We start from the raw sequence: 6,000 nt of genomic DNA, 5'->3' as shown, positions 1-6,000 counted from the left end.
GATTTAGCCAAGGGGAAGATATACAGATGTAATATTAACGACTGGCAAACCAGGGATCTTCGTAGAGAGACTGAACCTAGTGGAATCGCCCCAAATTCAGTTTTAACATGTTTGGAATTTTAAAAAAAAGATGGATATCCAAGATTCAGTTAGACAAAGTAACTGTTGCGTATCACAGGATTCAGAACTGTGACTTTTGTCATGAAATATCAACACACAACATTTTCCCTCCCCCGGCTATTAGAAGGCTGATATTTGTACTGGCTGCAACTAGGTGGATTCTTTGGGACAAATGTTACTGGGTGCCTTTAGGGGATGAATGCCTGGATGATATATGGAGTGGGTCACTTTCCTGAATACACCCTTGAACCTCCTCACTCATCTGCTCTTCTCTTCATAAATGGATCAACAACGAGGACCTACACCCACACTTTCACCCGCAAAGCATCACCAATCCAACATGCATGGGTTCATTGTTACCAAGAAGACGCCTCCACCAGCACTGTAGTTATTCTCCTTTTAGCAAGTTTATTTTAAGTAGCTGAAAGCTGCACCCTTGTAAACACCCATTCTGCATAGTCTTTTCGAATGAAGTTACAGCACATATTTATTCTCACATTCTCATTGTCTTTTTAGTTACATTTCTTTTGCTCTTCTCCCTGAAACATCCATTACTCATTCTTCTTGGCATCATTTTGGCCCTAATGTCTAATGAACCATTTACTGAGTTCACCCACCTTCCCTAAATAGGTATTTTAGAGTGCCATTAGATAAAGGACATCGGCGTGGTTCCCCTTGGTGACGATATGAAATTTCCTTGAACATGCCATGGACCATCTCCATCCAAAAGTCAACCTGTTTTAAATTCTGGTGTCTGCAGCTTCCATATTTCTGATCCCCATAATCATATTATCGCTGATTGACTCATGTCTTGTCAGCATAATTGCTGGTTCTCTTGTCTCGTCAACATAAGTTAGCAAAAACAACTTTTCTGTGAGCAGAAAAATAATGTCTTACCATTATTGTCCTGTGACATCTACTATCTTCTCTTTTCCTGAACTCGTCTCTGATCTCTCTATCAAAATTTCCCACTGCCTCTCTGCCATTTGATATTGGACTACTTTATGTCCTCTCAATACTATTAACTTTGCAACCAGGACTCTTTTGGAACATCCACACTACACAAATATTTGCTCTTACCATCACCATGCTGGGTGGCTGATGTTGCAAAACAGGGTCAGATTCAAATGTCTTCTCCTGGTTCACAAATCTGTTCATGCTAAGGTCCAACTGTATTGATCCTCTTCTATACATCTCTAATGGCCTTCTCATAATCTCTTCTCTGCCTCCTCTACCACCCTTGTGGCACTTCACCCTCCCTGTGTTTCCTCTCTCTTCCACTCGTTCCTCTCTTCTTGCTCTACTTGCATGGAATTCCCTTTTCCCAGACATCCAAGAAACAGACCACACTGATGTGTTTATAACCAAAGCGAAAGACTACCTCCTCTCCTCTGAGTTACCCTATTAACCTACCTCTCATCTGACTTCTATCTAACATTTTTCCCTCCACACTAAGATGCCTCTGTCACTCACTTTTCCTGCCTCCACTCTAGAAGTTCATCCATCATGGTCACATCCCAACACAGCAGGCTTGACGGCCTACCTGCATGTAAGAATGTGTAAAGTTGACTGTCCTTAATCTATGTATATTCACCCATGTATTGTCCCTGATGACTGTTCGATTTTCTTCCCTCCACAACCAGGTCAGAATGTCACTCAGACTCACCCCATTGTAAGAAGCACACTGCCGCCTGCAAATCCTCAAATCTGACATCTTATCTATTGTACATTCTTTTGTGATCAAAAGAGCATTGTTCTTCCCTGCATATACATATATAAATATATGAATTAAATCTTCACGGCTTCAGTAAAGAGTAATCAGTTACATTCTGTCGGTCTTTTCCCTTGAAGAGTAAGTGTGAACAACTCAATTTTAATGGATGTTTGGGCCTGGGGCAAGAAAAAGTATTGGGGCCCGTTCAAACCAAGACAAAAATGGAGGTACCTAAAAATCATTGGTTGGAAATCCTTGTCCCGATTTCAATCTATAGCTTGATATGGTGACCTGGCAGCGCAGCAAATCTTTTAACCATTGGAACTCCCTTGAAATCCTCTGGCCCTGTTAATTCATAATGGAATCAGAATAATAAACAAAGGTAATTTCAAGGGAAACATTAGTTGTCCACAATGAGGGTACTTGTGTTCTAGCATATGTACAGGACACATTTTAACAATACCAGACACAGGGCAGGTAAACAAGCTGTTGTATAGTTTCAGGCCACAGATCAGTAGCCACATGAAAAAGGTACACATACTCTCATATAGACACAGAACTCACGTTAGTCTCACAGAATTGACACATACTGAAACATGGACACAAATAACTATTTGGAAGCAACGAGGAAGGCACACATGCCAGAGAATATATAAAAGGATACCGATTAGACGTTACCATAAGAGTGTACATATCTGAACATAGCCTGAGATTAGGCGAGACCCATGGTTTTCAAGTTGTGTTGCAATGAGTGAGCTAAGGAATACATAGCACTGTGGTGGGTTTTTATTTATTTATTTATTTATTTATTTATTTATTTATTTATGCATATGACACTTGTATGGCCCCCATACACAAGTGTTTACAGGTGCCACAAGACGAAATAGGGAGGGGAGTACAGGAAGAAGAACAACAACGGTTATGTTGGCCTTGTGGCAATCCTACCACGAAAGTGGAACAAGGGTAGGAGTGCTCAAAATACCAATGGTCACTGCGATTATATATGAAGAAACACCCTTTGTCAGATAAACTATAAGAAAGCTTACTCTAAAAACTAAATTCCGTTTAGGGGCTGAACATTTTTAAACATTTAGGGCCTGTCAAGTCGGACAGTTTAGGCACTCTGAGATTAAATGAGTTGCCCAGGACCGCACACTCTGATTAAGTAGTGAAGCTTGGATGTGAGCCCAATCTGCACATTCTGAACTTGGGCACATTGTTCACACTTCTTGTCATACAGCAAGATGCAGTTATTCATGAATATTTAACACTCATGCATTAAAAAGAAAAATCAGTTCAATAGACCTAACTTGAAAGTACACACATCCCATGACAAACCAACATGGCATTATTAAAAAGAAACATCTGCATTGGCTCATGTTGTGCAAAAGCAGAATGATTGAAGCTTTATTTTCAAAATCATAAATCGAATTTTACAAGGACTGGAATAAATATGGCAGCCTAAAATAGCTCATGTGTGGGTTACTACCGTATTTTGAAGATTTAAATAGATCCAACAAAAGAAACTGGGTGATATGTTCATCTGCTTAGTTCCTTTTTTACACGTTCTGCAGATTATTTTTAAGGAGGTGAAGACCATCTGAAATTGTAGTTCCGTATTTTTGCCAAATAAACAGTCCTGGAAATAAGCTTGTTGGAAGCTGTATGTGCGAATGTTCATGTATCACACATCTATAAGTGAAGCAACAGAACACTGTCAAAGGGATAGTAGGAGGCTGCCATAATATGGATATGCTTAGAAACATAGAATACTGGGTATACACTGCGAGGCACATGGAGAGAGGGGAAACATAGGTATAGGTTAAGGTGGCAACGGCCTGCGATATTTAATTAGCATTCAATTGTCTAGGACCCCTTACTTTCAAATCACCTAAATAAAAGTAAGAGCTGTAAAAGGACTAGAAATGCCACCAGAATGTGGCAAGGGAAACATTTCACAGAAGACAGCGTGGTACTACACAGTGCGATAAGATGATCTGTCCTGGATTGCAGTATTTTCCGGAGGCAAAGCCCTCACACTGTGCCTTCGCTATCTTGAACTTGGATTCCTAATCGACTCTCCTAACTAGCACATTGTGCGCTCCATTGGTAGCTGTTGAGTTTTAATACATTTTGTTTGGAGGGAACTGAGCTCTAGACCTGCACTGTAGGTATGCTATGTTAGTTTGTATTAGAGATTTATGGTGCAGTTATGTTGTTACGTAGCACATGCGTTACTTTCACCATAGTTTATACACTCAAATGTCGAGGAAAGGGAAAATCTGCCTCATTGGGATCTGGAGCTGTGATCCGACATATGAACACAGATCTCTGCAACATGTGCTTAACACACCGAGCTACCTTTTGGGCCATCATGGCACTTAAGCTTAAAAATATTAACTCCTATTTTAGCTATTACATATGTTCAATATAGTCCTCCAAAAACACTACACAAGTTGCGGTATGATAAACACACAAACTGTATGTACAACAGCACAGAATGCATTACAGGATTGATTGATCAAATCAGACAACCATCCAGCAGGCACAGAGCACAGCATCACACTATAGAATATCAAGACATGTGTTATTTATATTTTGCAAAATAAGTGCACTTACTTCTTTGCATCAGGAAGTGATGTCGGGACCCCCTCTCAATGTGTGGGCATGCGCATGTGCCCTATTTGTCCACCTATTAACACGTCTCTGACTGTAGACCAGGGGTGCACAACTGATTTTGACAGAGGGCCGTAAGTACCCTACATGATGGCTATAGTGGGCCGAAAAGTAAATGTGGGTGGGGCGGTAGGCGTGGCGTGGCAGGAGGCTTTTTCAACCCCTCATTTTTATTAAACACTATGCCCCATAGCCCCCACCCCTCAAGCAAACACTATGCCCCATGGCTCCCACCCCTCATGCAAACAATATGCCCCAAGGCCCCCACTCCCCAACCAAACACTATGCCCCATGGCCCCCACCCCTCATGCAAACACTATGCCCCAAGACACCCCCCCTCAAGCAAACACTATGCCCCATGACACCCCCTCATGCAAAAACTATGCCCCAAGGCCCCCACCCCTCAAGCAAACACTATGCCCCATGGCCCCCACTCCCCAACCAAACAGTATGCCCCATGGCCCCCACCCCTCATGCAAACACTATGCCCCAAGACACCCCCCCTCAAGCAAACACTATGCCCCATGACACCCCCCTCATGCAACCACTATGCCCCAAGGCCCTCACCCCTCAAGCAAACACTATGCCCCATGGCCCCCACTCCCCAACCAAACACTATGCCCCAGGGCCCCCACCCCTCATGCAAACACTAGGCCCCAAGACACCCACCCCTCATGCAAACACTATGTTCCATGGCCCCCACTCCCCAACCAAACACTATGCCCCATGACACCCACCCCTCATGCAAACACTATGCCCCAAGACACCCACCCCTCAAGCAAACACTATGCCCCATAGCCCCCACTCCCCGACCAAACACTATGCCCCATGACACCCACCCCTCATGCAAACACTATGCCCCAAGACACCCACCCCTCATGCAAACACTATGCCCCATGACACCCATCCCTCATGCAAACACTATGCCCCAAGACACCCACCCCTCATGCAAACACTATGCCCCAAGACACCCAACCCTCATGCAAACACTATGCCCCAAGACACCCACCCCTCAAGCAAACACTATGCCCCATGCCACCAAGCATGCACCATGCATGCATACTCATACAGTCCCCAACCCCCCACCCCTGCATACAAACTAACAAGCATTCACCATGCACCCATACAGACCCGAACCCCCCACCCCCAACTCAGCACACAAACCCACAAGCATACACCATGCACCCATACAGACCCGAACCCCCCACCCCCAACTCAGCACACAAACCCACAAGCATACACCATGCACCCATACAGACCCGAACCCCCCCACCCCCAACTCACCATACAAACTCACAAGTATACACCATGCACCCATACAGACCCGAACCCCCCACCCCCAACTCAGCACACAAACTCACAAGCATACACCATGCACCCATACAGACCCCACCCCAACTCACCATACAAACTCCCAAGTATACACCATGCACCCATACAGACCCAAACCCCCCACCCCCAACTCAGCACACAAACCCACAAGCATACAC

The sequence above is a fragment of the Ambystoma mexicanum genome, chromosome 4p (genome assembly GCF_040938575.1).
Source record: "Ambystoma mexicanum isolate Mex_15411 chromosome 4p, UKY_AmexF1_1, whole genome shotgun sequence".
NCBI classification, from domain to species: Eukaryota; Metazoa; Chordata; class Amphibia; order Caudata; family Ambystomatidae; genus Ambystoma; species Ambystoma mexicanum.
This window is presented reverse-complemented; position numbering follows the sequence as displayed.